We start from the raw sequence: 10,720 nt of genomic DNA, 5'->3' as shown, positions 1-10,720 counted from the left end.
TCTGTAACAATAAAACAAGCACTAGCAAATCTCCTGACCAACAACTTACATAGATAACCGTAATGATGTGAATAATATCCTCCCCCTTATGCACAAACCAATACATACCACTTTTCTTCCTCTCTGCGCTCGAACAACAATAATGGCCCAATCAACCAGATCTTTATGGAGGCAACCTTTCCTCCTACACCTTGTTGAGGGGGAAAAAGCTTACTAACTGCCACCTGCCTAATCAGGTGAAGCCACCTACAATTGGGTCTCCAAAAGAAATAATGTGAACATTTAGGCACCAGCTGTACAGTATCACCACATTCATTAAGGATGCTTCGGCAGCCTTAGCAGCATAATATGTCAACAATTTGAAAAGCAAGATAAAGCTGCATCCTTAATGAATGTGGTGATACTGTACAGCTGGTGCCTAAATGTTCACATTATTTCTTTTGGAGACCCAATTGTAGGTGGCTTCACCTGATTAGAAGCATCTTAATTGATGCCGGGCTATATATCTTCAAGCCCTGGGGCTTGGCAGTTAGTAAGCTTTTTTTCCCCCTCAACAAGATTTATTCTCCACATGGACTAAAACAATATTTTTCACATATTCATGGTGTGTTTTTTTTTTGCAATATCCACAAGTTTGGGTTTGAATGTGCATTTACCCTTTGTTATGACTTTTGATTTATGCAATATTTTGGTCATATGCATGTGCAGATACTATCTGCAAGATAATTGCTATTGTTATCTATTTACTCTAGACTATTAATATAGCATCTTTAGGATTGATAAATGGATACATGTGTCTTGTTCATTTCTTCCACATAGATCTCTGGATCTTTAAATACAGCACAACTTGTGTTTCTGCAATTATTGGCATCTTTTTCATGGCCCCTTTGTCTTCACACTTTGCACGGTTTCTTTTTCATTTTTCCTCCTGATTCGGCATGCATCCCAATTTTTTCTGCAGCAGTGGAGGGGCCTGCAAAAGTTCCTTCCATGGGCCTGCATTTCGGGGCTTTCTGAGAGATCCCTGAAGTGGCCTCTAAATGCCCCAATCTGTCATTTGAGCGGCAAGCGGGCCCATGGAAGGAGCTTTCACCACCGTCTCGGCCACTAGCACCCCGTCATTGCCCATCCTCTCCACTGCCATGGGGTGGGGCGGTGGGGCAGGAGGCCGAATCAGTCAGTAGGAGGCCACGAAGGTTTGTATTTATTTATTTGATTTGATTTATATACCACCCTTCCAAATATGGCTCAGGGCGGTTTTGCCACCTCTGCTGCCATCTCAGATGGCAAGGGGTGCCTGGGATGGAGGGAAGGTGGTGCAAGAAGCTGGATCGGTGGTGGGGTGGGAAAGGCAGGGAGAATTAGTGCACCGATGCTCTGTGCTGGGCCAGCTAGTACTGTACACTGAGGCTGCTCACACAGCCAGAGACCCCTGGGTAGGAAAGGGTTAAACCAGGGGTCCCTGGTTTTCTGGGGAAACAGGAGCCCTCCTGACCCAGCCGTGCCAAACCTGGATAGCCCAGATTTGCTACCCAGGTTAAACGTAAGGTTGGAGGACAACCAAGCCCCGCCTACCTTCTATGGTTATCTATGTGTGTGATCTGCAATAAATGCAACTCTAGTTGCCGGTGACCATGTTTATCACAGAGTTCTGGGCTTTCAGGGTCAGGCAGAGCTGAGCTGCTGCAGTAACGAAGATGGCCTCTCTGTGCTTGCATGATGCATTGTGGGATACTGGGTGATGCAGCTTGGGTTTTCTTCCCTCCTGAAGTGTGAAGCAGCTTGGTCATCTGGGTGTTGGATAAGTTAACCCAACCAGGGGTTTGGTTCATCTGGGAGGCATGAGTCAGGAGTGTGCCTCCCCTCCAGCCCACCCCCACATGGTCACGAGAATGGGCTCGTTATGTGTGGTTGTATCATGCATGGGAATGAATCCCACAGGTAACTTGCCCATTTCCTCTTCCCCATGGCCGCAGAAAATCCATGCCTGAAGAGAGGGGTGTGTGTCCTCTGAAGCAGATTAGATGCAGCATGGGAAGGGCTACTGTGCGGGTGGGGTGGGGAAGGCTGCTCAAATTTACCTTCCCCACAAACGATCTGTCAGTCCTTGCTGGGCACATGGATCACGTGCCCAGACGGTCACTGGTTGTGCCCTGCAGTGCGGAGGGTCAGGGGCCAGGACACTGTCCCAGCCCCCGGAAATCCATAATGCACCGCATGAATGCTCTGTGCATTTTGGATATCCCACCGGCAGTGGCCAGGAGCCTGCTCCTGTGTTGGTACCGTGCAGCACCAATGTCACATGATTGTTTAGCCTGGGTTGAGCACACGCTTGCACTCCTAACTTGGGTTAATGGGCGGGTCTTTTCGGAGGGTTTGCCACCGTGGCACCGCCTGCAGCTGCACAGCTGCCAGATGTTCTTATGAGCAGGCAACACAAGGCTTGGCTTCTTGAGCCCGGACTTGGCTGTGTGTGAGAACAGCCTCAATGCATTGTATTATTAGTTGCTTTAAGAAATATGAAGTTAAGAGCAAAAATTAATCCAGATTGCCCCAGATTAAGTAAGAACTAGTAAAGGAGGTATTTTCTTTTCATTAAAATTGCTTGAGCAAAGAGCAGATTATACATTTAAATGAATAGGACTGTTTTGTGTCCTAATCTTCAGCTTCTTGCTCGTGAATTGACTTTGTTTTGCATACATACATATTCATGCCAAATGGTTCTTTTCATACCCTGATAACATCAGAGACAGACTGAAGTGTGTGCTCCCTGGTGCGGCTCCAACAGCAGCAGGAAGTTGTCAGTGGTTGCTCCTCTCCAGAGTTGCCCCCCACAATCTTCCTCGTTGGTGGCCTTTTAAAATATCTTTCTCACCCAACCTGCGTGAATGTCATTGCCTAAAAGAACTGTATCAAGTAGAACTTGGAAAATGCGTCCTTTACCTTTTTTTTTTCTAAATTATTAAAAGCAGCAGCTGCTCTTTAGAAATTTAAAACTATGGTAGCAACATTTGTGGATGGAAAAGCTCCATGGTAGTCAGGAGCTGTGCTTTTCCTTTTTCTTTTCTTGCCCAGCTGTTTTCCAAAACCAAAGCTTCTCCAATAAGGTTCAGACAATCTACCCCCTCTCATGTTATTCAATTTGTTTTGGTGACTTTGTTTACATCCTACAGCCTTGGGAATGGGATTATGTTAGTCAACAGAGGGGTGGGCCACCTGGCCATTTTTCATATCATTGGGCTTGCACACTTGAAAAGCTGACTTCATTGGATACCTCATTTCTGGCAAGATTTGTGGGTGGGATGGGACCCCTTTGTGGTGTGGTTTGGTTTGGGGAGGGAGGGGAATAGCCCCTTCATGTCAAATTTATCACGTTGGTTGAAGTAGGGGGACTTGGCAGTTATGGGGGGGGGGGAATTATAAGCAATATGAGGTTGAGAGAGAAATGAAAGCAACTTTGGATTCCTTTATTCTTTTTTACTTAAAAAAAAAATATCAGGTTCAACAGTATGGTTTTCCCAGTATAGTTTTGCCCATGTTCCCGGTGCCTAGGTAAAAAGTGTTTTTGGAATGATTTAAATATCAAAGGAATGGTATCAGTTGCTATAGCAACCATCTCTTTTTATCTGTTCTAAGTCTGATTTTTTAAAAGTCCATTTTTAAAAACTATGACTTGCTTAATATTACAGTGGGCTAAGCAAGGCATTCAGCTACTGTAACAGAAGCAGAAATTGACCACATTAAAGTTTTATATTTTGTGGGCATAATATTTTGCTGTCGAACAGGAGTGTAGCAAGGCTGTAGTGAATGCGCCCCCCTCACTGAAGCTCAGCTCATGAAGTAAAGAAATCTTAAATGAGGCTGAATAGCGGTAACAAAAAGCATAGTCATCACCCTAAATTGTTTTTTAGGACGATGCAAGTCATTTCATGGTACTAGAGAAAGACATGCTGTTCTGGTAGCTCCAGGTCTTAACGCTCACAATTTCAGAGGATGAATACAACTGAAGGAAGCCTGGGCGGGTGCGTGGCTGGGGTAGTCAGTCGTGTGACTTGCCTCTGGGGGGCCCCCCAAGGCAGTAGGCCCCCAGACAACTGTCTCCCCTTGCCCTATTATAGTTACGCCCCTGCTGTCGGATGCCTTAATGCAGTGTTGTTGGCTTTATTGCCCCACATATTGACTTTTCCATTGCAAGCAAAGCAGATTTCCCAAGTCCTGGCTATGGATTGCCAAGCAGATTTTTAGAGTTCAGAGATATTTTCTTTGCTAGAACTTTGGGGCGAGATTATGGGTAGAAAACTGCTGGTTACTGGAATATCAATAAACCACCATAGATGGCTTAGTGTTCTCCAGTCTCATGGTTCTCAGCTTTATAATGCATGCAAGTAGCAATACTCGATTCATTTTTCCATTTATATCCTTTTCATACTCCAAGAGCAGTGCACACGTTCATCCTCACAACAATCCTGTGAGTAGATTAGGCTGAGAGATAAATGACAGGCCCAGATTCATCCACTGAGTTTCAATACTTGAGTGACTGCTTTGAAACAGTTAAAATAAATATGTAAACCAGTATTTCCCCCAATGCTTTTAGCATCTTTAACAGAATTGAAAAGATTTATAGATGTTTGTGAAGTATTGGCTGTTGTAGCTTTCTGACATTCTCTAAACTAAAAACTGTATATTTATGGTCTTGTTATGTACCAAGCCTATTCCTTGTTAATTCATCATTGCTTAAGTGAATATGACCTGTTAGCTATCGGTGAGGCATCCTTTACTCATAGCTCCATTACAGCAGCGCCATCAATTTCTGTCTAACCAGGCTGTCTCTTTGTCTTATAAGGTTATATGCAATTCTGAGTGAAGTGACACTTCAAATACGATTAAAAGAGAACCAGTACTTCCCCGTTATTCTTGATATGTCTTAATCATGCCAGAAATTGCTCATTGGTTAAGTAACATCTATATACAAATTTACAACAAATGATAGGAACTATAGCTTAAGTCCAAAGATTTAAAAGAGTATTATTAAAAATCTTGTTAGTCTTTTTCTCATTTCATCCAAGCATAACTGAATAATGTAACAGTTCAAACCATCTTGTATATTTTTGAGGGGTGTAATCTACCAATGTCATTTCAAACCTTGTTAATGAATGATAAATATCCTCATTTCTATTTAATTCTAACAAACAATTCCTTACTAGCAGGTACGGGGGGGGCACGTGCAGGAGAAAATGACGGCAGGGTGGGCGGGGGGAGAAAACAGTGGTGGTGGGGGGAATGGCAATGGCAGTGGATGGGTGGGGGAGGAAATTGGCGGTGGCAGGCAGGGGAAACTAGAGATGCAGATGCTCTGTGCCCAGCCCAGCTAGTATATTTTAATTCCATCTGGATACAGATAGCAGTGTGCCCGAACCGGTCCGGCGGCCATTCCAAAGAATGGCCGAACTGCCGGACCGGTCCGGCCCTGCCTGGTTCGGGTCCGGGTGGGGGGTATGCCTTTAAGGGCGGGAGGGCTTGCTTAGCCCTCCCGCCTCCTTGCCCCCGCCAGCGCCCGTATTGAACAGTATAGGGGCGCTGGAAACCAGCCGCCCCCCCCCCGCCGCCGCCGCAGCGAAATAACCCCCAAAGTCAGCCAGCCAGCCAGCCCTCCCTCCCTCCCAGCTAGCTGCCCTCCCACCCACCCACCCACCCGCTCACCTGCTCGAACACTGGATAAAAAACGAGAGGAGCTCCGGCACAGAGCTTCTCTCGTTCGGAAGGCCTCCTGAAGAATGGCAGCTTGCGCGCGCGCGCATGCCGTTCTCCAGAGGCCCGGTCTACCCGCCGGGAAAGGGCCGGGTAGACCGGGCCTCCGATCGCTGAGTAGACCGGGCCTCCGATCGCCGGAGGCCCGGTCTACCCAGCGATCGGAGGCCCGGTCTACCCGGCCCTTTCCCGCCGGGTAGACCGGGCCTCCGATCGCTGAGTAGACCGGGCCTCCGATCGCCGGAGGCCCGGTCTACCCAGCGATCGGAGGCCCGGTCTACCCGGCTCTTTCCCGCCGGGTAGACCGGGCCTCCGATCGCTGAGTAGACTGGGCCTCCGATCGCCGGAGGCCCGGTCTACCCAGCGATCGGAGGCCCGGTCTACCCGGCCCTTTCCCGCCGGGTAGACCGGGCCTCCGATCGCTGAGTAGACCGGGCCTTCGATCGCCGGAGGCCCGGTCTACCCAGCGATCGGAGGCCCGGTCTACCCGGCGGGAAAGGGCCGGGTAGACCGGGCCTCCGACCGCTGGGTAGACCGGGCCTCCGGCGATCGGAGGCCCGGTCTACTCAGCGATCGGAGGCCCGGTCTACCCGGCCCTTTCCCGGCGGGTAGACCGGGCCTCCGGAGAACGGCGTGCTTTGCGGCGCGCGCGCGCAAGCCGCCATTCTTCAGGAGGCCTTCCGAACGAGAGGAGCTCTGTGCCGGAGCTCCTCTCGTTTTTTATCCAGTGTTCGAGCGGGTGAGCGAGCGGGTGGGTGGGTGGGTGGGAGGGCAGCTAGCTGGGAGGGAGGGAGGGCTGGCTGGCTGGCTGGCTGACCTTGGGGGTTATTTCGCCGCGGCGGCGGCGGCGGGGGGGGGGCGGCTGGTTTCCAGCGCCCCTATACTGTTCAATACGGGCGCTGGCGGGGGCAAGGAGGCGGGAGGGCTAAGCAAGCCCTCCCCGCCCTAGAAACAAGGCCCCCCTTCGGTGCCGGTCCGGACTTCTCCGGACCGTGCACATCACTAGATACAGATAATTCAGCTATCTGGAAGTTAGCTTGCTAATCTATATATAAAATTCTAAGGCATACCCGTGGCTAATCCTGTGCGTGGCAGTTCTCAGAAGAGTTTGCAAGCAGAAGCACTGTGGTGATTGGGCAGTGGAGATTCCATATGTAGATAGGGAGGAGGAGCCTGTGAGAACAGAAGCACCGTGGTGATTGGGCAGTGGGGATTCCATATGCAGCTCGGGAGGATGAGCCTGTGATGGTTAAGGTAAGTTGGAATGCAACTGTTACTGGTTGGAAGATGTTCTTGATTGTAGAGGAGAGGAATCTATCTTCTATCTATATATTTCTCTAAGGTGTATCCGTCACTAATCCCATGCATGGCAGCTCTCACAAGAGTTCACAAGTGAGCTGCCGGCAGTGGTAGAGGAAAGTGCTGGTGGCCAGGCTTGCGGTGTGTGTGTGTGTGAGAAAACGGCAATGGCGGGTAAGCAGGGGGAAAATGGCGACGGGGTGGGCGGGAGAGAAAGCAGCTGCAGCAGGCAGGTAATAAAAGTGGTGGTGGTGGTAGGGGAGCTGAGAACAGAGGGAAAACCAAGAGGGAGGGGGGAGAACTAGAAATGCAGATGCTCTGAGCCTGGCCCAGCTAGTTTGTATTAATACCAATAAGTTCTGGTTGATTGATTAATTTGTAATCAGAGATGCTATCAAATTGATTTAGTATATTTTCTAAAACACAGTAAGAAGAGAATGGATATCTTATAGAAGGATGAAGTTATTTGCGTATTGGTCAAATTTGGCATTATTTTTTTTGCCTACTTTCCAGTAGGCTTAAGAGATCACCCGGCATTTTGTGTGTCTGTGTCCACTATCAACTTCACAATGCCTGGACCAATATGAACCAAATCAGGTACAGTTGTAGGGACACATAGTGACACCTCAGCGGCGTTGTTTGTGATGATGTAATTCACCCCAATTCAAGATGGTGGATGCGTGAATGTTAGAGGTGCAAGTGGGCTAACTTGTGGACTGTCTAACCGATTTGAACCAAATTAGGTACAGTTGTAGTGAGTGACACACAGGGACACCTCAATGGCATAGTTTGTGATGATGTCATCCACCCCACTTCAAGATGGTGGACACATAAACTTTTGAGGTGCAAGTGGGCTAACTTGTGAACCGCCTATCTGTGTTGAACCAAATTTTCTACAGCTGTAGGGGCACATAGGGACACTTCAATGGTGTAGTTTGTGATTATGTCATATACCCCAATTCAAGATGGTGGTCACATAAACATTTGAGGTGCAAGTGGGCTAACTTGTGGAATGTCTAACTAATTTGAACCAAATTAGGTACAGTTGTAGTGAATGACACACAGGGACACCTCACAGGCATAGTTTGTGATCATGTCATCCACCCCAATTCAAGATGGCGGATGAATAAACTTTTGAGGCACAATTGAACTAACTTGTGAACCTCCTAACCGATTTGAACCAAATTTGCTAAAGCTATAGGGACACATAGGGATACCCCAATGGTGTAGTTTGTGATGATGGCATACACCGGATCCATGGTGGTGGACACGTGAACATTTGAGGTGCAAGAGATCTAACTTGTGGATTTGAACCAAATTTAGTCCAGTTGTAGGGATGGTGAAAGGAAAATAGGCAGATTAGTTCTTACTAGAACAACTTGTCTTTTAATACAAATACCTATGATCTGTTGTTCAGACCAAACCTTAATTGTCAGTGTCTCAATACACAAGTTAAAAAGTAGCAGTGACAGAGGGTAGTTCATTCATACTCTTCACTGAAATGTAATCTTCTTTGACAGATGACCTTAAAAATATATATTGGCAATAGGGTGTATATACTTTTAAAAGGTTTAATCCAGGTTAAGGGCTGAGCCATTCCCACAGCCAAAAGTATTTCATTTAATAAGCTCCTCTCCTTCCATTCAGATGCCTTTTCTGTATCCATAAAAGTTGGTTCCTTCTGAATATTAGAAAGACTAATGATCTTGCTAATTCTCTTTCTATATCAGGAAGGATATAGCCTGAGGCTACAGTACTTAGACATTTTGCTGTTAGGATTCTGTAGACCAAACTGAACAACCATATCAGTCTGTGTGATGGCTGCACCTCACTTGCAATCCTGTCTTTTTATATTCTTCCTTGTATTCCTTTCTACCCTTATCTGTCTATTGCTGCTACCATTTTCTTTAAACTTCTTTTTACCCTTGTTTACTTAGTAGCAGGTAGCAACACAGTAAACATCCAGTATCCTGCCTAGAGACTTTGCTAACCACAGTTACTCCCGTAGCTGTTAATACCAAACATTACTATATATTTATGCTCAGACTTAGAAGTTCTGAGGTAAATTGTATCTTCTCTGGAAGTATCTTTTGAAGGATATTTCTTCCACTCTCCCCTTCAGTGGAACTGCCTGGAGCAATTGCCTCTTTAGAAATGCCCCCCTAGCCTGTTCTCCCTTACAGCATGATTTCATCTCTGACCACTGACCCTTCTCCTCAGCTTCCAACTGTCATTTCCCAACTAACCTCTTCAATCACTCGTCATCAGAACTTTCTACCAAGAACACAGCCGGGTCTTCTTGACAACCAGGCTTGCCTAGCAACCCTCCCTTAACTAACTAACTAACTGTATCATGGAATCTCCAGTCTGAAAGATCCATTTTTATCTTCTAAATTCTTATTTGGTTTGGAGATTAAGATTAGTCATTTCTGTCCAGGTTTTTGACAAAGTTTTTCTTTGTAAAACCAGTCTAAACAGTTCTAACAATAGGTATACAAGTACTTTGTTGGACTTCAAGAACAAAATGACATTTTTTTACTGCTTGTATTATGGTAAATTCATCTGAAGCCTTTTGGTGGTAGTCTTTTGGATGTGGGTTATTTAAGTTCCCCATAAAAGCATAATATGGGAGCCAGCATGGTTCACATCACACAACTCCATATAGAGCCAGCGTGGTGTAGCGGTTAGAGTGCTGGACTAGGACCAGGGAGACCCGAGTTCAAATCCCCATTCAGCCATGATACTAGCTGGGTGACTCTGGGCCAGTCACTTCTCTCTCAGCCTAACCTACTTCACAGGGTTGTTGTGAAAGAGAAACTTAAGTATGTGGTACACCGCTCTGGGCTCCTTGGAGGAAGAGCGGGATATAAAATGTAAAAAAATAACAAATCTGATATACTGGGGTTTTCTATTCTGTTCACAACATTGGCAAATTCCTGCCCTGATTCTTGATCATGATACACTTTTGAATTGTCCTCCTACATATTCTTCATTACTGTAGTTATCTGGTTTTCTGACACCATTAGCTTAGCCAATAACTTTTCTGAAGTGCTTCCGTGTTGTGTTGGGAATTCTCTCTGAAGAGAAACCCTTTTTCATTATAGCAGAGTGCACAGAGGCACAACACAGGATTTAGTTAGGCATGCGTGTATTCTGAGAGTAAAGTAACTTGGAGCCAGTTCATAGTTTCAAATCAATATATATGGCATTTATTAAAGAACTCCATTCTAGATAGGAAAGTGAGGAGTTAGGATCTCTAATCTAGCTAGCTAGCTAGCTGGATGCAGATGGATTCTGCATCTCTGCACACATGGTGCAGGCAGAGGAGCTTGCATGTTGCAAGGTAGGAGGAACAGGAAGAGAAGAGAGGAAGGAAGTGGCTGGAAGGAAGGAAGGAAGTCCCTTGAGAGTAGCAATCTACATTTCAAAGGGATCGTGTCAGAGCAGTAGAGAAGGGATGACCAATGTCTTGACCCTCTAGCCCTCTGACTCACTAGTCTGTCCTCCACTGTCTTTGAGAAAAGAGACAGTGCATAGTCCTTCACTTCCAACATGTTGAAACTACTACTACTATGATGACGATGATGAATACTTATGTACTGCTCTTCAACAAAATTCTAAGTGGTTTGCATATAAAAATAATACATAAATAAGATGGTCTCCTGTCCCCAAA

This window comes from Hemicordylus capensis, chromosome 3, assembly GCF_027244095.1.
Source record: "Hemicordylus capensis ecotype Gifberg chromosome 3, rHemCap1.1.pri, whole genome shotgun sequence".
Classification (NCBI taxonomy): Eukaryota; Metazoa; Chordata; class Lepidosauria; order Squamata; family Cordylidae; genus Hemicordylus; species Hemicordylus capensis.
This window is presented reverse-complemented; position numbering follows the sequence as displayed.